Here is a 27,062-nt window from a genome sequence, read left to right on the forward strand (position 1 = left end):
TGCCTCATATCTTTCCTGTGTCTTTCTCACTCTCTCTGCTTGAAACACTAAAGTAGTCATTAAAACTTACTGCCTCTACATCAGTTCTGTGGACATGTGGCTTGAATATTACCACACTATGAAGACAACTTCCAAATGATATTGATACCAGTGAAAGCTGCTGACATATCTACCACTGTGCTAATGTCTTCCATTAAGTTACTAACCCTTGAATGTAATCAGAAATATGGTACAGTGAACTCTCGTTAATAGCAAAGTCCTTAGGACCTGCAATTTTCTTCTGTTATAGCAAAACTTTGTTATAACTAAACAAAGAAACAATGAAAAAGCATAGAGTGGATAATGTTATAGCCTTAATTTTTACTTCGTTGTAACTGGAATATTGTTATAACCATGTTCGTTATAACAGGAGTGTTCTGTACAAGTGTAGCATGCAATACATTGCGATATTTGCATTTTAGGCATTGCTCCAGGTTTCATCCCTTCTTATGCCGTGCACATATACAAAATTTTTCAGGGTATGGTATTTGAATTGTGTGTTCCACCATACAGCTAAGTCTAAAATTGGCAGTCACACTTTCCCTATGCCAGACATTGCTATCTATGATAACGGTCGTCCCAAAAATGCTCACTAAAAGAAATGGCTGAGTTACGTCAATGCAAACTCCTTTTTAAAGCACACTAAAGGAAATTAGAAGACCCTGATGTCAAAGGTCACTACAGGGGGTTGAGGATGATGAGGGTTGGGGGTCGATATTGATTGGTACTGGTCATTCTGCGGAGAGGAATAAACCGGACATAGGGCTAGATATTTCTGTTGCCAGGCTTCTGGCATTTAATATGCAGAATACATCACCAATTAGAGGATCTCAAGGTTGTCTGTCAGAGATGCATATAGGATGACAGTTGATTATGGACTTTGGGCTAAGAATTATTTTGGCGATTAACAATGTTGGTAATGTCCTCTTAATGCAAATTTGTAAACATACAAATCATTCAAGGGTTAAGTGGGATAAGACAGATAAAGCCATGTGACTTCAACAACGGGAAACCAGACATATTAAGAGATGCTGATGTCCAGATGTTAAAAGGCATGACACTGTTAGAAGAAAACTTCAAGATGTATAGATCTAGCAAGAATAGACAATGAAATGAAGACATTTTTTTTTTCCTAATGGAGAGAAAAAGCTAGACACATTAACCTGTTGAGGACGAGTCCCAAGCATACTCGGGCAGGTGTCTATGGGAAATGCGTGTTGTAGCAAAATCAATCCATCCTCAAAGGGTTAAATAATTTCTCATAATGAGAACACAGAAAATTGTTTTGCTAAAGGAGGGAAAGAAGCAAAGACAGATTTTGTTATGATGGAGAAAAATGTATAGAAGCAGAAAAAATGTTTTGATAATGGAGAAAGAGAATTAAAGAAATACAGAGGCAGAAATTTATGTTTATATGATGAAGGTGTAGAAGGAGATACACTGTAGACACAGAAATTTATGTTGATAATTTGAAGAAAGACATGATAGAGACAAAAATTGTTTTTGATGGAGAGAAAAATCAAGAAAGGGAAAATTGTTTTGATAATGGGGAAAGAATTAAAGAAAGACAGAGACAGAAATATCCTTTTTTAACGAAGAGACGAAAAGAGATATACATGATTGTATTTTGATAACGCTGGTTTACACCATGTTCACGGCAGCAACTGCAGTCCCGTTTCAGGCCACAATGGACATAACGAGATGGATGAGAGACAATGCTGTAGAATGGGATCGGCAAACGTGACAGGCCGTGATTGTCTTGTCAGATTTCTAAACTGTTGAATAATTTGCCACGGGAGTGCCAGTGCAAATGAGAAATCTTGTAGGCTGTAACAAAACGGGTTGAGCACAACAAAATGCGATGGCACATAGTAGGGTTTAAAAAAGTTTCACAGTACACAGTGCAACGCAACGGAAAATATTGTGTAATCTAGCTTGACCAGATGCCGTGAAAACAGCATCTGATTGCTATAGTTCACGGGAGTGCAGACTGGAATAAACAAGACCAAAATACGAAGGAGAAAAAAAAATCCAGGGGGATATCCATCTACCCACGGTGCACTACGTTTTGGGCAAACAAGACTGCCGTGGCCGCCGGGAACATGATGTAAAGGTAGCATACATTGTAAAAGAGAGAAAGCAAGAGATATACATACAGTATAGTTTTTGATAATGGAGAAATAGAGAGAAAAAAAAAGAATATAGCCAGAGAATTTCTTTTCTGCTCACAAGTAAGTAAAGATCATGAACATTGTCTCCCTTTTCTGCATATTTGTCTCAGAAATGGCAATGAAACATCCTTGCATCATGACGTAGCCATTTATGTATGTATGGGTGTGTGTGTGTGGGTGTGTGTGTTATTGGCACTCAGTTTATGCTATTTCCACGAGGGATTATGACCATACACTTTAAGACAAGTTCATAAATCCATGATATCAATCATAGAGGATGGCAGTGGATTTCATTGGGTATTCTCACTTTTCCTGCAACAAAAACAACAACAACAACAACAACAAAGCCGTATGCTGACACTAAGCTTGATATTTACATATTGTTCAGACTTGATCCCTTAAAGTGTCAGTGCTCGTGCTCGTGATTGATGTTTTGTAGTAAATACATAATACCTCCATTTGCGTCTATATGCCGTGTTTACATTTTCAGAGACGTTCAGATTGAACTCACATCTGTTGAAAAGCAGAGCACGCAAACTGCACCATATTTTAAGGATGGTATAGCATTGGTTGAGATGAGGATTCAGCTTTTATTTTATTTTTTTTTTTGCTGAAAAGATTTTTTCAGGGAAAAGGTTAATTATGATGTAGGTCTACAAACAGACCCTTTACAGGCATTTTGTGGATACAGGTACACAGCAAGTCATTTGGAGAATGACCCCCCCCCCCCCCCCATCCATCTCTGGGATAGACAGAGAGCCATTACCCTTTACCATTACCATTAACCAATTGTAATTGGTTTGGAGAAAAAGAGGCCTCTGAGACCTATCACTTTGATCAAGCCATGTGATCCTGTGTTTCATACACATGTATTTTTAACTTTGCAGCTTTAGTTCATTTTTGGGGGGTAAAAATATGATAAGCATGCTTCATTCTAGGGCTAGTTTTACTACTAATCATCACCTTGTAACTTCCCTTGATGAAGTCAAGAATTCAGAGAAGTTGAAGTTGCATAAAGATAGATTAAGGGTAAATAAAGGGTGTAGGGCATATAACGTCCAGAGTGTTTTGTGAAATTAATGAGGTATTGCATTAGTCATTGATACATTTCTATGAATTGACTACCTTGGTACTACTTGTAAAAATACTTGTAAAGCTGACATCAGATGTAGATGATTTGAGAGAAAAATTGATTGATGAGTCCATTGATAGCCTTTTTATATCTTTCCATGTCCCAATTAGAGACTCCTATTGGTATTAATATGACCAATGATTCAGATAGATAATCCTCAATTGTATGATTTATCAAATCTTTGGGTCATCAGCTTTTCATTTCACTGGTATCTCAGACACCTGCTGGTCCATGAACAGGTTAACGAGGTTTCAGGCTGAGATGAAATTCAGGTGTGGGTGGAGGAAGAAGTGAGGATGATGTTCATGAATTAATAGCCCACCAGATGCCATAATGACCATTCCCATACTCTCCCAGGGTATGGACACTTTCATCTAAAGCAATCCCATCATAGAGACCAAAACGAACGAAAGGTTGTCAGCTCCACGGAATTCACTTCCACAGACCTAGTTAAGATGATATCTGGCTTAGGAGAAATTAATTCAGTCTGGACGTGCGTGGTGAATCCAGGATCAATTTTGAGACCATCAGGATCACCAGGACGACAGATAAAGATGAATTTATGCATCATCTATCCATGTTTCCATGACAACCAAACTTCGATCAGTAAAACCCCCCAGGGCCCCCCTGTGTGTTTTCCATTTCTCTATGTTGTTTTTTTTTCTTTGTAAGCCTTCTCCTTTTTTCTGTCTTTCTTTAGTTTCTATAGATTTTAGTTTCTATATTTGATTTTATATTTGTGTTTGTATTTTTATGTGCATATTCATGTGTACTACCCTTTCTCTTTCAAACCCGAAACATGGGCATGTATAATCAGCAAAATATGTGAGTAAGTTTTATATGTTAATGGTGTGATGAAGTATTGTGAATGCTAATATATTCAGTACTGTCTAAATTTCTTATGTATTCCATTTTATTCATGAATTACAATATGACATTGTGTTTTGAGTTGCCAAGATATAGTTACATAATATTAAGGTCCCAAAAAGTCTTTGTCTTCAGGAAAGGCAGACTATTATCAATTTTCATGCAGCTCATTTAAGGTTTGAAATCTTTCAGCCCAGCTTAATTAAGTATATCATTTATTCCCCAAAGGGCTACCATTAATATCAAACTACCAGTGACATTGTAGGCAATCAGGTCACTATAGTGGTAGTTGCAAGGTTAAGGAGCAATAAAAGGATCGAGGGGGGGGGGGGGGTGCTACTGTGCCTATTACTTTCAATGATGACTTTAAAGTGGTCCCTGGTGGAATGGTGCGGCCATCTTATTTCTAAAGCAATGGGGCACTGGGTAACAGGTGAAACGATATAACCAGTTTTGCTGTTCAGCCATGTTGTACCCAATGATTACACTAAGTCTTTAATTATTACTGTTAGTATTATTGTTAGTATTATTGCTTTTCTCTTCCAGATTATTTGATTTTTATTGTTATTGTTTTTTTTTCAATTATTATTGTCCTTTTTTCATTTCCATAATTGAAAGCTAATAATCAGGGTGGAGTCAGCTGGCTGGGCTGGGAGGTAGTAGGAGTAATATGAAAGCAGTGTATTCTGACTTGTCAAGTACACATGTTATGAAACTGTTCTGACATTATAAGGATATCAGAATTGCTGTAGGTGGCATAAATGATGTTATGAGCACTTAAGGGGGATTTCAAAAATTTCATATTTGATTTTTCCTGTCAGATAGCTGGCAGAAAAAAAAAATATGGAGTTTAAATATTTGCTAACTACATGAGTGTACTACTGAACATGAATTCTTGCCCTAAATGCATCTATTCTGTCATTCTTTTTTTTTTCTGTGTAGGAATGCAATCTGATTCTCACAGATTTCCTTTGTAGCTAAGTATACATTATTGTTCTAATCTCTACAGTATACAGTTACAATTGAAGACCTGAATATAAGAACGACCAAAGTCCGATTTTTGGCCAAATTCAGTTTGACATGGGAAATTGTAGCTTATGCATGGACTCATCTTGTGTAATGATAAATCCTAATTACCCCCGGAAGTGCCTGAAATAAATGAGTTAAATCTTATATGAATGTAAGAATGAAGGACTTGGGTCATTCTTACATTCATATTATAGCGCCCTCTCTCGTCCTTCTCTCATCTCTATAGCAGAATATCATGTATATGAATCAAAGAACGACCCAAGTCCATCACACAAAATGGCCTCTCCACAATTAATGTAAATGTTAATTGTCGTAATAATGTATGTTGTAATTTGTATAAACAATGTTGCCTTCCCATCACAGTTAAATAGAATATTATTGGACAAATAAAAAAGATATGAAGTTTTTGTAAGTTTACTCGAAATGGTCTTCCATGGACTTGGGTCGTTCTTTTATTCATATACTCAATTCTTTCAGATGTTCAAGAGTGCTATTGCACAATTAATTGTGTTATATCTGTACATACAATGTAGAAAATATCAGGTTCTACTGTTCATCACCATAATTATATGACTTCTTCTTAAACTCAACTCCTTATAGCTTTTCCTTCCTCTCAAAGTAGTAAATTTAACCTCCCTTTAAGCCATGATAGTAAAGGCAGCATTGCAAAAAATAAAATGAAATGATATCATGATATAATCAAAACGCCCTCACTTGTTAAATGCACGTACATGTACAATCCACATTCACATACGTACAAAAATGTGGGATAACCATCTCCATGCAAATCTTGTGATTTTTGCAAACATTCACATGGAAGTTATTAGTACTCACAGAAATATTGCATTAAGATGCAAAACTCGAGATTTGTATCCTGCTAATTTGCGTATGTGTGAATCCCGCTGTTGGCAGTGTTTTAAATGTGTCTGTCATCTATTGAAATGTATTCTATTCAGACATCCCATGAACACCTACAATCTTTGAAACCTTTACCACCAGTGCATGTTGTCTGCTCTGTTAACCCGTTGAGGATGAGTCTTGAGTATACTCAGGCAGGGGTCTAAGGGAAATGCATGTTGTAGCAAAATCAAACCGTCCTCGATGGGTTAAGAGGCATTTCTGACATGTCCACTATGATAACTATCCTTCAGTTCTCACCCCAGTGACCACTGTCCATTTAGCCTGTACAAACTGTTTGATATGCTTCAATGGCTAAGAGACAGAAGTCAGAAATTTCCCTCTTCATTAATTAAAGACGAACTGATGTCCCATAGACACCTGCCTGAGTATTGTCAGGACTCGTCTGCAGCGGTTTAATGGGATGGATATCCAGTTTGAAAAAAAAAGACAGACATTTCTTCTTTACATTCAAACAGCAGCAACAACAACCAAAATTCCAAATAAACAGCAATGATTTGCTGCCAATTTGTAGACAGACCATGGTGCTCACTCACATATGGGTCATATGACAGCTGGTTCCACATCAAGAGAGCTTTACATTTAGAAAGTATTGGAATTATCCCATGTACCCTTAAAGGGATTGTATAGTTTTGGTTGAGACCTAACATCAGGTTTATAACATTTTTTTTTTGGTGAGATAATGAGAAAACTCTTATGAAATATGAAAGAGCATGTAATTTCAAGAAGGATTCAATGTTTATTTGATGAAATGGCCAAGATATCCAAAAAAGCAATCGTAATAAAATTGACAGGCCGCAATTTTCATTAGGATCTCTTTGTTCTTCCTTGTTTTTAGATACCTCAGTCTGTTCAAAACTGGTTTTCATCAAGTAAACTTTTGATTCCCCTTAGAATTGTATGCTTTTTAACATTTCATAGAGTGGTTTCTAAATATCTTGCAAAACATTACAAGCTGAATCCTCACCTCAACCAGTACTGTAGTCCCTTTAATGACTGTAATATTTTAGAGATCCAACTCACAACAAAATTCCAAGACAGCTGTTGGGGCTCCTTTTGGAATTACACTGTATGTGTATTTCACATACAAACAAATCAGATGTAGAGGGGAGAAGTAATGAGGTGCCATTTTGGTGTTGCCCTATCAAACCATTTATGATTCCATGCTTTTGGCTTGCTTGTCCTTTGTCAGACAATATAATAAAACAAATTCATTGTAGCTACATTATCCTTATCATGCATTATATGCACAAACAGCTATATTCTATGCAAATATATAAAGACCTATACATTTGTAACCAGATAAATAGGAACAGAAAAGAACAGTGTCCCTGTGCTTCAAGTTGTATTCGATTCATTTTCCAATTTTTTTTTTGCATGAATACTTTTATAACATTAACAAAAACAGTTGAATCATTAGTAATTGCAAATTAATTTGAGGGTAAGTAAGAAAAAAAAAGCAAGTGGAAAAGTAGAAAACAAATCAATATGAAATCATATGACATGGGGGGGGGGGGGAAAGGAACTTACTTTGATAACCTGTTGAAGACGAGTATACTCGGGCAATTAGTGTCTATGCAGGCATGATATTCTGTAGATATAAATCTGATTTCAGATTTTTTTTTTCCTCAAGTCACTACACATTTTGCTTTTTTCCATGTATCAAAATCACCTGAAACTTTGGATATCTGATTTTTTCAACAAACCTCAATATCATTCCTGCTACATGGGAAATGCATGTTACAGCAAAATCTGTCCATCCTCAACAGGTTAAGAGGGTTTTTGTTTGTTTGTTTGTTTGTTTGTTTGTTTAATTGTCTGTTTTCAACTAGCCTGAGGTCATTGAGCAGGTGTTGCATGCAAATCCCTGTAATAGCCTGATATCTCAAGACAAGAAAGATATCACACTGTAGTATTACTCCTCCTCCCTGTACAAAACAAACTTCACAAAACGCTCCTCAGAAGTGTGGAAATTACGGCTTGCTCATGCCATACAATCTAATTATACATTGGCAGAAAGATGCCCTTTGGTGGGCCGCCTCCTTCACTGACCCAAATAAGCCATTTTAATTTCCTTGTTTGCCTGCAAAACACTGCTCCCCTCAAGCTGATTCTAATCTAATTTACCATATTCATATATCCCTTGCCGTCTTGTCCGACAAACTTAACTGCTAGCGCATCACAGGCAAGGAATTGGCATCTACCTGGGATTTTCTCCAGCAGATATGGTCGGTGAAGAATTAATTTAGAATGAATCAATTCCTGTTAGTCACATTCATATAATTAGTATTTGCTTTGTTCTTTTTAAGTTTTTTTCAAGTGTCATAAACCCCAAAGCTCATAGAATATGCTCAGATTAAAGCATTGATGAGAGTGTAAAATGATATTCTAAAAATGGTAGTTGTTAAAGAAAGGTTTCACATAGCCCTATGTCCTTTTTGAAGATCTTCCAATAATACAGTAGGAAAGAAAGAGACATCAGATTAACAAAAGGAAATATGTGACAGTTGAAGTGAATTGTTGTTAACCCGTTGAGGACGAGTCCCGAGTATACTTGGGCAAGTGTCTGTAGCAGTGGCAGATCCATGCAGGGGTGCACCGGGCGCGGGTCCCCCCCCCCTATATTTTTTTTTTTTAAAAACAAAATAAATAAAAAGAAAAACTATGGGGGTGGGGAGGTGCGGCCCCCACCCCTTTAATTTTGTAAAGGCGCCTCCCTTTAACGGAATTCGTGGATCTGCCCCTGTGTAGAAAATGCATGTGTTCCTCAACGGGTTAACAGTGTTGTCAGTAAACCAAGGTTTGCCTGGTTTTGGAGTTACCTCAGCATTTGTGTAGTTGAAACCCAACCAGATATTAGACCTGTGAGACTGAGTGGATATATATAGACTTTTGAAGACTGCCACAAATTGTCATTGAGAGCCATTAAATGACAAAAAGAGAGTGTCAAACAAATCAAAATGTATATCAGTTAATGAGTGCAATTTCAAGCAAAAGAGGACTGTTGTATGCTGAAAAAGATTTTTTTCTTCTTCTTCTCAAGGAGCCAAAAGCAGAGCGGAAAAGTAGCAAAGATGTGACTTGATGTTGAGCTTAACCAAACAGGAATAACATCTTAAAGCTAGCAGTGTTTTTTTTTTTTTTGCTGGAAGCTAATTGTAATGTCTGCAGGCTGACATGGGTGACTTCAAATTCCCCTTAAGTAATTTTGGGAGTTGTCTCCACATTAGCTCGTCATCAATTGGATTTACAGCCTAATTAGGTACATTGGGTTCACCAATCAGCAGCTTGCCGGCATCCAGGCTCAGCAGCCCTGTGGAAAAAGGAAGTCTGTACAGACCAAACAGGATGCAGAATTGTGGGATAGGGTCAATTTGGAAATCCGGAGGTTTTATGATTAATACATTGATTTTAGTGTGTATGTTACATATTTTCCATATTAAGCCACCTGTTAAAACATTGAGGATGAGTCCCGAGTATGCTCGCGCAGGTGTCTATGGGAAATGCATGTTGTAGCAAAATCAAACCGTCCTCAATGGGTAAATTGATGTTAACTATTTTGTGATAAATGAAATATTGCATATCGTCTAATGAAATATTCTACTAAATTCTTTTTTTTTTATTTCAATCATGCCATTTTTACACTAACTTGGTCATGTATTTATTTCCTGAAATTGTTTAAGAATATAATTGTTATTGTTTCAAATACAGCTGAGGTAACATTAAAAGAAAATGTATATGTATAAGAGATAGTATAGATGAAATTGGGTTAGAACTACAATGATTTTCATTGCTACTGTAGGATACATTATGCAGTAAAAGTTTGGCCAGCACTTACAACATGCAGGAAAAGAAAACAGTTTGTGCTCTGCAGTGAGTGTAAATAATTTCTGCGTAAATGTTAAAAATTTGGCTCCAGATTGCTTCCAAATAAACACAATGTATGAGGTCTTGCGGTCAGTCATGGTAATGGCAGTGATCATAGAAAGTTTTGGGTGATTCAAAAATCGTCTGTGATCAACCCCATTACCATGACTGACCAAAAGATCAGCTGGATTTGTTGCAGTCCCTGTGATTACTCCACAATTCAGGCCATGATTTCACTTACGGCAGAAATTGTAATAGATAATAAATAAAAATTCCACGATCAGCTACTATTGGCAGAATTTGTATTGTTTCAAATCTAGTACGTCCCTACCTTTTCCTCGCGCCGGCCATCTTTTCAAGCAATGCTTACAATGGCGGCCCTCTGCATTATCGCTTCTTAAATATGATATTGTTATTGTAATCCCTGCTGCATAGACATGCACACTGTGATATATCATTAATTTCCTATATAATCCTTGTTTATGCAAGTCAAATGAATCTGTATTGAATATACTTTGTATTGTTTCCCATGTTCATGATTATGTAATTTATGTATATTAATTTGCAGAAAATAAAGTATCTATCAAAAAAAAAAATAATTTAAAAATAAAAAAATAATTTGCATTCTATAAGGTGTTATTTTCCACTTCATTCCTTTCATGTATTATTCAAAATGTACGTTCATTCTTGCAACTTAGACACAAGAGAATGTGGATGCTTTGGTGAAATATTTTTTCTTTTTCTTTTTGCACATGGCATGAAGTACTCAGGCAATGCCTGTCTATGCTCAACAGGACTTCATAGCACCAGATAGATATTGGATCATATTAAATTGTAAATCCCATCGATTTAAACTGCCATCCCCTTGTAATGGTGGAAGTGAAATGGAATCAATCGACCCTGAACACCAAATGACATTAATGTACTGGAGGACGATGTACTTGTAAATCAGAAAGCACTCTCACACGGGTGGACTCTTGAACCATTCCTTTGCTTGCATACTCCCTTGTCTACCTGTTTTATATCGCCTCAATCAACAGCATGTTCTTTTTTCATTATGGTCATTCCACAGTGGATGTAAATATTTTGAAATATTTACAGAACAACCCAGTGTGGCAGCCTCCACTCATTAATCATGATCAGTGGATGTCACACAGTCTTGTTAGTTTAAAGCCGAGTGCCCTTCATGTGTGATAATGTGCTAATTAAAGAAAGTACAGTTGCCACCACTTTAAAGGACAAGTTCACCTTCATAAACATAAGGATTGAGAGAATGCAGCAATATTAGTAGAACACATCAGTGAAAGTTTGAGGAAAATTGGACAATCGATGCAAAAGTTATGAATTTTTCAAATTTTTGCGTTGGAACCGCTGTATGAGGAGACTGCTATAGCTTATGAGTCATATGCGTACAACAGTATAAAGAAAATGTAAAGAAAATTTAACATATTTTCACTTTTTCGCATAATAAAAGAGCACTTGACTTGCCTCTTTCTAAGGGCAGGGGGAATAATATTACCCATAACATATGTCGGTAACGAGTCAAGGGAATGTGTACTTTTTTCAAAAGATGAAATTTTGTGAAAATCTCTTTATATTTTCCTTATATTGTTGTACGCATGTGACATCTAAGTTATTCATACACTGCAGTAGTCTTCTCATCCAGCGGTTACTGCACAAAAACTTCAAAAATTCATAACTTTTGAACGGATTGTCCGATTTTCCTCAAACTCTCAATGATGTGTTCTACTAATATTGCTACATTCTCTCAATCCTTATGTTTATGAAGGTGGACTTGTCCTTTAATGGAAAGAGCTCTGTCCAAATACATGTAAATGGACTGTCTCATTGTTCAACTTACAGCAGCAATAAATGTCCGCAATGAATGAATAAAAAGCATATTTCACCAAAGGACTAGCCTAGATGCAGAAAGCTCAATGCATTACATATAAAACCTCATCAAGCAATAAATCTGTATCTGAATTTGAATTCTACATCTATTGTTGAATATTTGAGTGTACACTTACTTTCCATGACTGCTACAAGGTTGTCCAATATCTATGACCAGTTTTTTTTTTCCAGAATGTGTTAAATCTTCTTCATTAGATATGAAAATATATTTACAGCAACCCTTTTATCTTGTACAAGTATATAAAACTGTGTCCAATTTACTGATGTTTCATTTCATTTGTCCAAGAAAGAAAAAAAAAAAGTCAGAAAATGTTGTACATTGCCATTGCAATTAATGTGAGTCCTGATAAAGTGGCAGTGACTGCACTATTTCTGTCGTATCTTTTCTTTTGCCTATGGAGGTGTTCACTTTCATAGCCAGTATAGTTGTACAGACCAGTTCTACAATACATTCACATTTTATGCATGCGTAAGGCTTTTTTCAACAATCGTAATGCATGTCCAAGATGTCCTCAAGGCCTGTTTTACCATGGCAGCAGTTTATCGGTGGAGTCATGTTTTTTTTTCTTGCCCAGGAGCAAGTGTGCAATGCTTCTGATAAGATAATTTTTACTAGATAGATTTGGAAGGAGGCATCTTTGAATATGACTACTAGTATGTCCTTTTAAAGTGGTTTTGTGTTGAGGTGGGTTTTTATGAGGTCAGATGCAAACTTCTATAGTCAGTGTTGACAGGAAGGGCACAATTTCTGGCCAAAAATAACCTTTATCCAAGGCCAGCGTTGGAGGCATATAAATAACCTGCCAGCCCTCTTGGTGTATATGTGTGTGTGTGTATATATAGCAGTGCAGAGAAGAGTATGCTTTCAATAAAACAGCTTCCTATGGATTCATACTTCACGGCAAGACCGTGTCTGATGAATGGGTTAGTTTAGGGGTTAGAATCAGTCTATGTTGTGCCTGTGTTAAAAATAGCTTCTGAGAGAACCAAAGCTTGTCTATACCTTTAGAAGTAAATTAATGATGCAGTTTTTGTTCCTGCCTGATTTTTGAACTTATCAATTTGATAAGGTAATATGGGCAACTAGTGAGCATGGGTTTAAAAGAATGCATATTTTAAAGTTTGTGTGGTGGATTTTCTGGAAAAAAATGGAAGGATTTATTTATTCAGATCAACATTTCTTTAAGACCAAAAGTCCTAATTTACGTGAATATGATCCAAAATATTGGCTTTTCTGCATTATCAATATTTTTTTCATTTCTCATTAATTTTTGTCAGCACTTGTTGAGAACACTATGGGGGAGGGGGAATGCAGTCATTGTAGCTGAAAGAATTTACATATTCATGTTTGCTATCAGAAGAAGATATGAAATTGGCAATAGATACTCTGTTTGTAAAAAACAAAACAAAAACAAAACAAAATATTTTTGTAAAACAAAACAAAACATGCCACACACTCCAGTCTAGAGGAGAAGCATTCCTGAATTCAAAATGTAAGACACTGCTTGTCAAAATTCAATCTTCGCATACTTGTTTCTGGGTTGGACTAAATAACCACCTTCAAACTACAGTGTACTTTAAGTCTGTGCTCTATATCCTCGTCTCTCTCTCTCTCTCTCTCTCTCTCTCTCAAAAAAAGGGGGGAAAATACATGTGTTTGCCAATTGGTAAATGACTATATGAATTATGATGAGACTTTATATAGTTTGACTAAACAGCTGCTTTCATTTGTTCTACAAGAGTTTGTTTGTTTGTTTTTTTTTTGCATTGAGCACATTGTCTTGACAAGTATAAATCTAAAACAGTTGCCACAGATGCATTCGCTATAATTGCAGGGGAGATAGTTAAAAGAAAAAGAAGATAATAATGTAACTATGGAATAGAAATATTCTGACTCACTGTTGTTTGAATTTAGCAAAGACCTAGCTGAAGGGCAAATGTTTACTTTAATTTTGTAGCATCAATCTCCTAGAAAAGTTAACCACCCCCCCCCCCCCCAAAAAAAAAAGACATAAACAGTGTAAATATAGCTAAAATAAATCTAGGTCTTGAGGATAAAGACTTTCAAATGTCAAATCTAGCTCTTGATTGTAAAGACTTGAAAGTATCCTGATATCAGCCCTTGCAGCTCTCCTTGCTCATCAATGATTAAAATTGTCCTTGTTTGGACATCTTCCTTAAGCGTCCTTCTGCCAGGTACTGCCCAGGTGATTTATCAGTGTTTACTGTCTCTCAGCACCAATATCCATCTTCAGTACAGTGTTTGTGCCAAAAAAAAAGCAGGTCAAATACACCACTTGCTGTGGGGCTTGTAAACCTGTGTCTTTGAATATTCTTTCCCAGTCTCGGCTTTAGGATTGATCGACTGGCCCAGTGGCACTGATGTGCCAATTTGTATTCTGATGGGACGTCTCACCACTGCTTAGCTTAGCCCTGTTGCATCCTAGGCAGTGTCGGGGGGGGGGGGGGGGGGGGGGTGATGAGCTGGCGTTTCAGTTGAGCTTGAAATGGGGTGGGGTGGGGGCAGAGGAGCACTTTAAAGCGTTCTTTCCTTTTCGCCTTAAAGCACAGATCAAAGGCTCTTGTTAGGTGGGGAATGACATATGCTCCCAGGAGGTAGATAATGCACTCGCAAAAGAGGAATCAATGCAGAAACTGCCGGTCGCTGCATGCATACTGATGATTCCGAACTCCTTTCTCGCAAGTCCTAGTTTACAGTCACAGCATGTGTCATGTTCTTCAAACTGTATTCCCTCGCCATCCAAAAAGTAAATTTATTGTGGCATAGGGCCTAACTATCAGGCAAGAGAAAAAAAAATCAATATATCATTCAGTTATTTTGTTTATATTTATTCATTATCATTATTATTGTTATCATTATTATTTTTTTGCAGAGAATGTTGGGACTCAACATCAACAAATGATACATGGATGCAATAGATTCATGTTCATGATACTGTTGGAAAAAATATAGGACCAAATTGTGATTTCATGTTATTCATTGCCAAGGAAACTGGTTGTACACTACCTCACCCAGCCGAAAACACCTGTGAACACTATTGTTGCTAGCAATGATCCACCTGGTTCTAACCCAAGCTATAACAAAAGACAGTGACCTCATCACTGGGTACTCTGTGTTCCATATGTAATAAACTGTTGTTTACTAATTAGAAAATGTTTTGCACCTGTTGTAAGTAAAGTAGTGAAATTCCAAAATGTCAGGTGTCAATATATGTTTTCACACCTGTTCTTGAATGTATTTTACAGTCTTGTTTCCAGATGTTTCTACACCTGGTGTCATTTGCATTCTCTGCAGGAATCAATTATTTGCAATGTACATTCTTGTTTACTTCTTAAAGTGTTGAAGGTGTGCACCTGTGGCAATTAGTCTTGCGCGCCACATATTTGTTTCCAGTGCATCCATTTGATGGAAAAAGTAGTACATTATTTGTCTCAGCAACACACATTATTCCCCCATTTATGAGTTGCAATAGTCCACAAATACACACACTTTCCCTTTGTTTCAGTGCCAAGACAAATACACACATATACATGCATTATACATTTATGTACAATCATACACAATACCCTTCAACACAGTCCCCAGGCAAGCTGTAAAAACATTTTTATTCCATGTACACATGCATACATAATATACGTACATTATAGTACTTGCACCACAATGCTCAAGCACACACTCTGTTGTACACATTGCCCACATACACAAATTACTGAAGAGTGGAAATGTTCATGGTATGACATTTCCTGAATTTCATTCAACATGAAACTTTTTAGTGTGAAAATGAAGTCATTTTTTTTTTGCTTGTTTTATGTAATACTTCTGTGTGTTCTGATTATTCTATTTTGATTGAATTAAAATCTCGAAATTCACTTATCTGGTTGAGTGCTCCCTCCCCCCACCACCGGAAAAAAAAAAAAAAATCGGTTTTCCTTTTTCATGATGATGAAATGATTGTTGCCAAATGATTGTTGTAACCTTTGGCCTTAGGAGTTCTTTCAATGTATAATCATTCTGTAAAGGCCTCTAAGCCTGTTAATTGTTAGGATTATCCTTTTGTTTTACTACTTACAGCTGAAATTCTTACTTCTACCACCAAACATTAATACCATCTGGACTCATACTACTTCACGCAAAATCTGTCGTTCTTACCCAAAGCTATTTTAACTTCCTTTCAATGCTGTTCAGTTACAGGTGTAGGCCTATTATAATGTTCATTCCTGGAACAGTTATTTGTACCTATTCAAGTCCTGTCTGAACTATGTGCATTTTTTTTCTCTCTCTCTGCCTCTTTGGAAATAACTGAAATGAATAGTTTTACTGTATAATCTAAAGTCCAGTAATACCAGGCTTTTTCCTACTTGAGTTTTGTTGTTTTGTTGTTGTTTTTTTCATTTTGTTACCTTTTTGTTAGATTTATTGATTTTTTAAAATGTATATTCACATTTAGCAATGATAATTTAGCTTCACACATGGAACTCTTTCCTCTTTTCAAAGATCATGCTGCAACTTAGGTTTTTTTTGGTATCTCTCTTCTTTATGATGTGATGATATTGTCAAGAAGTCTCAAGTAATATTAATTATTTGAGTACTAGAGTAAGATTGTATTTCAAGTCTTCCCTGTGATGAAGAATCTATAATCCAGAGATGCAGCTGAGTATATAATGTATATGTACGATGAATGCCCATCTTTTCCCCCTGGGGGCAGATAGAGAAAAATTTGTGACATTTTGAATAGATATATATCATTATGGTGAGTGATGCATTTTGTAATGGATGTGAGATTGTAAAGGCTGTGAAATGCTTGCCTAGTGTGTTGCATGGGAATTAAAGCCGTCAATCTTGTCATAGCTTTCCCATAAGCATTAAAGTGTTTCTTTAGAAATCATGTTAAGAAATATCTAAAACAAAATGGAACATCATTTTTTCCGTTCATTTCAGTGATGTGCAAATAGATGTTGTTTAGTAGGTCTTTAGGAAATACTATGATTTTCTAATAAGTATGTGTAACATGACATTAATGTGTGGGAGGAAAAAAAAGAATTGTTTTGCTAACCATTTTTGTGCCAATTCAGATATGCTCAAATTTCACCCACAAACTTATGGACAGGTAATTGACTTAGCATGCAAGTTAAAGGCAAGCAGGTAATCACTGAACACATGCCATGTTGAGTGGTTTTAAAGACTTTGTTCAAGGTACTTTTTGAATTGTAAACAGTCATTATCAGTTCTGTTATAATGGATAAAGAGGGGTAAAGAACGTTTTTATTCTATAGAAGAGTAATTTGAAATCGATATTAAGGAATGAATACGTTTATTTTCCAGACACAAACTTATGGCCAAACGTAGTTACCACAGAACTGTCTCCCAATAACCTTGTTGCAACAGGAGAAATCTTGACAGTTTGAGATTACTATAAAACACGATATATTGGTGGCATGCAAATTTTGCGAATTGGAGCCAACGACCTTTCTCGCAGCATTAAATTTTTGTGATTTGGCACTGGCATCCAATGCATATTGTGTAGGTAAGAACTTTTGCACGCATTTTAATTTCGTGTTGCAGCTCGCGAAATTCGCGAAATTAAAATGCACGCGAACATTCCTTGTTTTACAGTAATATTGACATAAGTCCTCTGTTGATCCCTTTTGTTTACATAGAGAAAAAGACATGTTTTTAAAAGAAACATACTAGTCTGAAAAGACCAAAGTAGTAGTGCGACTTGAAATGTTCACCTTTCCATGGATGGAACATTGTGGCACAGCAATTTATGTGGAATTTTATGCCGAGTTTTGTACATGGTGTCGTTATAGCCTGCGGGCGTATGCACAGCAGATTTGTACTATGTGCCCCGGATGCTTAATCACATTCATTTGCCATATTTGCTAGGTTACCAAGAACCATGTGTGTGTTACTCTGTGTGTGTGTATTTTAATTTTTTATACCCCCGCCAAACGAAGTTTGAAGGGGGTATATAGGAATCAGCGGACGGTCGGGCGGTCGGGCGGTCGGTCGGGCGGTCGGTCCGTTGCAAATCTTGCGTCGCGAACTACTTCCTCAGTTTTCAACCGATTCCCATAAAACTTGGCACAGATGTGTGCCTTGGGTTGTAGATGTGCAAGACGTATTTTTTGACAGTACCCAAAAGTACGTTGCCATGGTAACGGCATATTATGGGCAAAAATGGGTACAAATCTTGCGTCGCGAACTCCCACAGTTCTTGATCAATTTTTATGAAATTAGGTACAGATGTTCATCTGAATATGTTAATGTGCAAGACACATATTTCCGCAGTGGCAAAAAGTGCGTTGCCATGGTAACGGCATGTTATTGGTAAAGTATAGGGCAAAATGCTTCATGGCAAAACTGCTTCATCAGTGTTCTTCCAATTCTCATGGAATTCATATTGAATGTTTGTCTTAGGATATAGGTCAGCATGACACATTTCTTGACAGTGACAAAAAGTATGTTGCCATGGTAACAGCTCACATATTATGAGCCAAAATGATGGAAAATTTTGTGTTGCAAACTACTTCCTCAGTTTTTGCCCAATTTCCATGAAACTTGGTACAGATGTGTGCCTTTGGTTGTAGATGTGCAAGACGCATTTTTCGACAGTACCCGAAAGTACGTTGCCATGGTAACGGCATATTAACGGCAGAAGATCAAGGAAAGATCTTGCGGATTTAACTACTTCCTCAGTTTTTTGACCAAAGCTTATGAAATGTTGTTTGGCGGGGGTATAACCAGTCGCTGTAGCGACATTTCTAGTTTAAAATGATGTGTGTGTGTATTTTTATTAAAGATATAGTTTGTGGGGGGGGGGGGGGGTGAAACAGGCAGGGAAGATAAGAGGAAATTCAGCTACAAGGGCAAATCAATCTGACAGCTAGCTGCTAGGATTACCTGATTGTAGGCCTACAGCTGGTTTCCTTTACAAGACATCCAAATAAACAACAGATTTACATGACAGTGAAAATAAACTACAAAACAAGACATGTCTTATTTCAGTTGACAGTGTATTTTGGAGAAGAAACATATAATATGTTATTTTTTCTGTATCATTTGTGTTTTGAGAATGTTAAAGACTGAAACTCCTACTTTCATGATGGCCTTAACTGGTAAAAAGTAACAAATTAAATGTAAGTGTGAAATGTCAAAGTTTAAGTAAAGTGGATGGAAAGTTTGAAAATTTTGCTGTATAGATATATATATATATTTTTTTTCTTTTTTCTTCTTTTTTTTTTGGGGGGGGGGGTATTTCAAAATGATTTCATCAAGTAGAAAAAGCAAATTAATAACTTTCAGTGACATTGCATTTGAAACCTTCTCTGACATCTGAGCAGATCTTTTGTTTTCCTAAAAAATGGAAGATTAAACGAGAACTTACCGTTTGAAGTTTAATATTAATTTTATGAGTAATTGGAGGGTGAGATTACGTCATATATGAGAGATCCCGCTAGTGCGCGCGCCACTCAATATTAGAAGCAAGAATGTGACCACTGATGCAGGAAGATAACGAGAGATTAAGTTACCGTTTGAAATTTGGGGGAGGGTGAGGTGGGACGTAATCTCACCCTCCAATTACTCATAAAATTAATATTAAACTTCAAACGGTAAGTTCTCGTTTAATCTTCCATTTTATATCGTAATTTCGTGAGAGATTACGTCATATATGAGATTTCAAAGCCAGTGGTTACATTCTCGAGGCAACCCCCCGAAAAGGGGTAGGAAGCATACCTTACAAGAGGTTCCATTGCAAATCTCATTCAGGTTGAATGCTGCAGAGATATTGTGTCTCCAAGAGTTCACAAGTTCAGGCAGTTCAAGACATGTCTGCCCAAATCTTAGGGCTTCACAGTCTATTTTTTGATAATTGTTTCTACAAAGGTTTTCTCAGCAGGACAGGGCTTGTTGTAGTACTTGCGAAAGGTTCTTTCGTTGGCCCAACCGGCTTGCGCAAGTATTTTAGATACTGGGAAATTTCCCTTATTGGCTGCGGAGGTAGACGCTGCCCGAGTAGAGTGCGCCTTGTAGATCTCTGTATCAATACCCGCAGCCTCCAAAACCTCCTTAATCCAGCGAGCGATTGTTTGAGATGATACCCTGTGATACGGTTTCTTGTAGCTAACAAAAAGGTACCGTTCACTAGCTCTGATTCTGCGGGTCCTGCTGATGTATTCCTGCAAGTACCTGACTACACAAAGTCTCCTGTCTGGCGGGTATGCCTGGAGCTTGACACTGTGTGAGTAATTTCCAGGCTTGCTCTGTTTTAGGAGATCATGAAGGTGAAAGGTGACTGCATTATCTCTTAACACCATACCATCCAAGCTTAGATAGTGTAATGATTGAATCCTTTGTGCTGAGATTAATGCAATAATCACACACAATTTAAGCGTCAATTTTTTCAGGTCCAAAATGTGCGCTGGGGACCAAGAACGAAGAAAATTGAAAACAAGGTTAACGTCCCACATTTCCATGTATCTAGGCTTGGGTGGGCGTAGCTGAAAGACTCCCTTCATAAACCTCTGGATAAAGGGATGGTTTCCAACTGTAAACATAGTATCTCGAAGAATCACAAATGAAGATAGAGCACTCCGTGCTAAGTTTATGACACTGTAACCTGCCCCTTTATCGAAGAAAATGTCACTCAGGAATTCCAGGATAGCTTGAACATCCGAGTACAAGTAGTTGCTGCATTTTTTGTCACAAAATGCTTTCCATTTGTTTATGTACACTGCATACTGTTTTTTAGTCCCTTTTCTCCAAGAGGAGGCCATTACAGCAGTTATACGTGCATTCAATCCCGCATCTCTGAAGGGCTTGCACAGAACCTGCAAGCAAGAAGATCAATCTGAGTGTTTAGTGGGTGAGGAGTGTTAGAAACTGGCAATGTTAGTAAGGATTCACTCCTATGAATAACAAGTGGTTCCTCATTCATCATCCTGTTTAGGAGAGGAAACCATGGCTGGCTTGGCCATTTTGGGACTACTAGTATCCCAGTTGCATTATCAGATTTGATTTTTTGAATGCACTTAGCAACTAAGCAGAAAGGAGGAAATGCGTAAAAGTACCACTTTCCCCAATCGAGAGTAAAGGCATCAACAGCCTTGGCATGTGGGTCGGGCAACCATGTGACATAGTTCTCTACCTGCTTGTTAAGTCTGGAGGCAAATAGGTCTATTTCTGGTGTCCCAAAACGTGAAGTTATTTCTTGGAAAACTGTGCGGTCAAGCATCCATTCTGTGCGGTCATTGAAAATTCTAGACATGCGGTCTGCCTCCACATTCAGCTTTCCTGGCAAGTGTGCTGCAGTGACCCAAATTTTACGAGTTTCGCACCACTGCCAAATCTCTCGGGCTGCCCGATCACAGTCAAGGGATTTAATGCCTCCCATGTTGTTAATGTACGCAACAGCAGTACTGTTATCTAGCCGTAACAAAACATGAATGTTTTGTGAATTAGAACAGAAGGACTTGAGTCCCATGCCAGCAGCCAGAGTCTCCAGATAATTAATCTTATTCTCCCTGGCTTTTTGCAGCTCGTCTTCATTCCATCTACCCCCTGTATGGGTGGTATGATCAGATGCCCCCCAGCCTTTGCCACTGGCATCCGTGCACAATTCGAGCATAGGTTTAGGGTGTCGTAAGGGTGAGAAAGTAGACTGCACATTGTCTGTCCACCATTGCAGCTCTTGTTTTGCTTCCAAAGATAGGCTCATTTTTCTGTCAAAATGCCCCTTATTCATTTTGAGTGCTTTGATTTTGTCCCTTTCTAAAGCCCTGTAATAGAGCTGTCCATACTGGACTGCGGGAAATGATGCTACCATTTTCCCGATAATTCTAGCCACCTGCCTGATACTGGGGTTTGCCATTTGCATAAGTTCATTGCACAAGGACTGTATTTCCTCTGATTTGTTATCAGGCAGTCGAATTGTCATGGCCCGAGTATTGAGAATGAAACCAAGAAATTGTATTTCTTGAGTGGGGCATAGTACTGATTTTTCTGGGTGTACCAAGAACCCAAGTTGTGCAAGGATGCTAGTGGTTTCAAAAACCGTTTGCAATGTTTGATTCTCACTTTCTCCAATAATGAGTACATCGTCAAGGTATCCAATTACTACATGCCCTTGCTCTCTCAGTAATGTAAATACAGGTTTCAGTAGTTTAGTGAATAACCTTGGCGCCGTGCTCAGGCCATTAGGCAGTACTTTGAATTGCCAAAGTTGATTTTTCCAGGAGAACTTTAAGAACTTCCTGTGTGTTGGGTGCACAGGTACTGTATAGTACGCGTCCCGAAGGTCGACTGAAGCTAAGAAGCTATTTTCTGAAATGAGTTCAATAGCAGTATGGATATTTTCCATCTTAAAATGCTGGTACTGGAGATATTTGTTGAGATCAGACAGGTCTAGGATAACGCGTGTACCCCCGTCTTTTTTAGGCCGTGTAAAAATATTAGACACGAATTCTCCAGTTTCCATCTGGCACGGTTCGATTACTCCCTTGTCATGGAGTTTAGAAATTTCAAGATCAATATCAGCCTCTTCGGCTTTATTACACCGAAAAAGGTAAGGGGGTTTAGTTCTAGATGGTGCACCCATCTCTTTACTGAATTCAAGCCTGTAGCCACTTACAGCATTTAGCACATGTGGGTCTGAAGTAATTTTGCGCCACTTTGGGAGGAATTGCTTCAGTCGACCTCCTACCATAGGTTCTACATTATTATGACATAGCTTTGCATAATCACTAGAATCAGATGTCATGTTTACCTCGTCAGTTGAACTGGAGGTTATCGTGCTCTCTTCATCCCTGAGCCCTGCTTGCTGCCGCAGTGCGGTTGGTGCTGGCTGGGATGTGTGAAGGTGTGGGGAGCCGACGGCTTCCCCCTCCCCTTGGGGCGCTGGCCTAAAAAAGCATGGCTGGTAGCTCCAGTCCACGGTCCTTTTGCACCTGTAGGCCTAGTGACATCACTTGTACTTGCACGAGAAGTAGTCCAGCCCGCGTCGCGGTACTGTTGGGGCAAATTTGAGCTTCCTGATGTAATCTTGCTCCTGCCCTTGCCATATGCACTCCTGCCATAGTCATATGGGCTGAAACGCTGCTTTTTGTATTGTCTGCTATGCTCACTCCTGAGGACACCCTCAGTTGCTTTTTGTTCATCTCTTATGTCTTTCATTTGCCTTCCCAGGTCGTCACCAAAAAGGAATTTGGAGACCGGGGTAGAGGGCTTGCAGAGATGCTGGAATTGATAACCAATGTCTGGTTTCATGAATTCCTTACGCAAGGAATTTAGCTCGAAATTCGCACTGCACAGAAGTGCTAGTGCATCTTGTTGCTGTTCAGTGATATCCTGTGCCGACACTGTATGTATGTAGGCATTGATGCCTCTCGTGAGATTCTTTTGGAGTCTCTGAAATTTGAGGTCTCGTGTCTTTGAAAAGGCAGGTAGCCCATTCCAGATTCTTTGGTTGACTTTCGGCACATCCACCAGCTCACAGTTGCTGGGAATGGGGTATTTAGTGATCGTTTCATCTACCACTTTGGGCTCGAGCTGGTGGGTCAGAAGGTAGGCTGTAGACTTAGCAATTTCTGGGTCAATGGGGGGACCAACTTCCTCAGCCACAGCAAATTTGGCTGCAATGTTTGGCACTTTCTCCACTACAGAAGGGGGAACTTCGCCTTCTTCAATATCAAATTTGTCATCACGACTATCCCCTTGACCTGGTTGGATAATCACAGAGTTTTCATCCATATCTCGGCCCAGAAATGGTGCCGCATATTCATCATCATAATGGCAGTCAGTATCTGCCGAGTCTGAAGGGGAGTATTCAGAACGAGTCCTGATACTCTTTCCATTGCCACCGCCTTCACGGGCTGGTGTCTGCTTTGCCGACTGTGCCTCCACAAATTGAACAACCACAGCTAATTGGCCTTCAAGCTTGCCGAGTCTATCTTCCAAAGTTGAAACTTTAGAGGCCAGTTTGGCAGGTGGTTTCACTGTTTTGTTTGCACCGGTACTACCGCTAGGGTTAGCACTGCTTGTTGTAGTAGTACTATTACTAGTACCTGCCTTGCCGGCTCTAGTAGGCGTTTTACCTTTGGCTGTCGCAGTTTTCTGCTTGCACTCTTGTGCGTGCTGGTCTCCGCGACCCCCGCCGGTGGCTGCCGGGGACGCGACTGCTGTCAGCAGCGGTGGTGCGGCTGCGCCGCCCACGTTTGGAACGTTGGTCGAAGACATAAATTCCGTTGCTGTTCAGCTGAAGAATGATCGTTAAAACCAGAAAAAAACCTGGCAAAACCTCCCGTAGAGGTAACTTTCGCTATTACGTCGATCCAACTCGAACGAAACTTGAATATTCAAGTGCAATTCCGGCGAATTTTCCGAGCACAGAAATTCGCGTGTTAGCAAGATGGCGGCGACTAACGAATTGAGTGGCGCGCGCACTAGCGGGATCTCTCATATATGACGTAATCTCTCACGAAATTACGATATAAAATATATATATAAAAACAAGAACCAGAGACCAAACTCCTTGCATTACCGGTACTGCAAAACCAGACATATTCACAGCATGAAATGTTTGCAAATTGAACTGACAAGCTTTTTCATGGCATAAAGTTTTCCATGAATTGCCACTGGCATTTAGAGCATTTATTTTGTAGACACCAACTTTTAGGTGTGTTTTAATTATGTGACTCTTGGCCCCTTGCAAAATTCATGAAATGTTCATGTGTTCTAAAACTGTGGTTTTACAGTATTACTTTTTAGAGGTATGATTTAGCACTTATATTAGTTAAAAGTGTAGTTGTTATTGTTTCTGAGTGATTGTTACCCTTTTTATATTAAGTTGGCTGAGAGAAATTTTCTATGTTTCCCATGGTCCTGTCAGTGATTCATGTCAGTTCTCGCCGCAATTGCTAAATTTATTGCAAGACCATTCTGGTGGTGCTGTTCCCTCAATTGTGGCATCACAGAGATTGGGATAAATGTAAGTAACAAACACTCTTACTTACCGACAAACCAAAACAAAAGCAAAAACAAAGCAAACAATCTTTCCTCAATTAAGAAACAGCATAAATTCACAAAATGCTGTCTATATTTTGTTGAATCATTTTCAGCTAGAGGCAACCTGAATGTAACGTGATATACATGACAACCCCATTTCACTGTCACCTGTATTGTATTGTTTTCTTATGGGACTCTGGTATTTTCCCATTCATATCGAGCTTCAGTTCTTGACCTGTTGAAGAATATCCCCAAGAATTCTTGGACTGGGATATATGGAAAATTGAGTGTTATAGGACAATGAGTCCATCTTCAATGGGTTAAAGATGTCCATCCTGCGGTGCATGAATTGCTGCAAAAGAATGTGCAAATTTTGTGATGGAGTGTTCAGTGGCTGTTAACCCGTTCAATACTGAATTCTGAAATCCCCATAGACCTAGTACACAGGCCACCAGGTTCCCGTATGGAACGGGTTAAGATAAACCTGAGGAAGTAAGGTCCTCAGTATGAGGTTAATCATTTTTTAAAGGCAATTGTGTTTTCAACACAATAAATAGATTTATTCTTTCTTATGCTTGTTGTTAAGATTGTGAATTATATTTTTTTGGTATAGATACTTTATGGTTAATTATACCACAAACAAACTAAGCATTACATGTTTTGACACAAATCATATGTATATGTGCATGCTGCCTTTAAGAATTTATACAGGAAACACACATCAAATCAAAGAAAGCTTTCTATTTTCAGTGCCAAATAGGGAAATGGTTCAAGCAGTCTGGTGACAGTTAATGCAGTCTAGATCAGAAGCAACCTTCTTTTTTGTTCCTTCATGTCTTAACATGAATGTTTTCTTTTTCTTTTCTTTTCTTTTTTGGGGGGAGGGGGGATTATTTTCTTCTAAAGGGAGAAACGTTTCAATCATAAATTACCAACCTTAACATTAATCTCGCGTACTGCTTTGAAAGATTGTGTCTCTCCCTACTTAATGTAAAGTGGTGGGAATTAAGCTGCAAAGTCCTCAAATGAGGGAGTTTTGAAGTCTTTTGTTTTCTCAAGTTCCCCCCACCACTATACCATCACCATCAAAATTAACAACAACAACAACAACAGCAACTACAAAGCAGAGAAACTCCTCGGGCATGTTTTAATGAGAGCTTTCAAGACTAATGCCTCAAAGTGTAGCTTTAGGGAAGAGAGATGCAAAATTCAGTGCTGAATCTTTTTTGAGTATACGTGTTGATTTTTTTTTTCTTCATCTTGGTCGTGTGCGGGGTAAAGTGATGCCACCTACCGCAGTAGCATCCTTGTTCATCCTCCAAGATTATGCAGAGTAGAAATTGACGTAATTGGAATTGACACGGCGTATCTTCTGTCAGGTGCAGAAATGGTGTTGACCCCCGTTGACTTTTATAAAACACCTTGGAGCTGGGGAGAATTTTGTGGAGAAAAGCATTCTCCTGATAATTCATCATGCTGTAGTGAGATGGATCACTATGTTTTATGCTGTTTATCTTTTACTGTCATTAGGCAGAATACAGGAAAGAGATATCCAGCTCACTTTGTTATTTTTGTTTTTATTGTTATCATTATCATGTAGTAGTAACCATGGAAATTAAGCACCCGAGGAGAGGTAGGTGTAGATTCTGCCAGAATCAGTCAAAATTGAGACCTTTCAGATTATGTAGCTGCAAGATTTGTTGTTCTCTTTCATTGCAAATGAAGCAAGTGATATTTCAACAACAACTTACAAAGCAAACTCACCCAAATTCAAAAGAAGAAATTATTATTTGTTTTGGGTGTCTTTTGTTTTTGTCTTATTGTCTCAATGCCTAGATTCTATTCACTTGAGAGGGCTGCCGACAGTCAAGTGTTCTTTTAGCTCTGTGCTTGTAGTATCTTGTGGTGTGAAAAGTCAAAACTTTAGAATATTAAAGAAATGTTCCATATGATATGTATCTTTCCTCTTCAAAAATTGATATGCAATGGTATTTGCAGCAATTCTTTTGTTGTTGTTGTTGTTGGGGAAAGGGTGGAAGTTGCACAAATCCTTTGGATGCTACTCAATTGTGGAAAAAATGTGCAGCAGTCAGTCTCTTGGTCT

The 27,062-nt window shown here is 38.2% G+C and overlaps 1 protein-coding gene across 1 annotated transcript in view; it reads left to right on the forward strand.

The window, feature by feature from the left end:
- The window catches only part of LOC139735107 (potassium channel subfamily T member 2-like), a 268,472-nt gene that overhangs the window by 180,584 nt on the left and 60,826 nt on the right, over positions 1-27,062 (forward strand). The window lies entirely within an intron of this gene.

Source organism: Diadema antillarum, unplaced genomic scaffold (genome assembly GCF_040938485.1).
Source record: "Diadema antillarum isolate AM-2024a unplaced genomic scaffold, OU_Dant_1.0 seq00000563_RagTag, whole genome shotgun sequence".
In the NCBI taxonomy this organism is placed as follows: Eukaryota; Metazoa; Echinodermata; class Echinoidea; order Diadematoida; family Diadematidae; genus Diadema; species Diadema antillarum.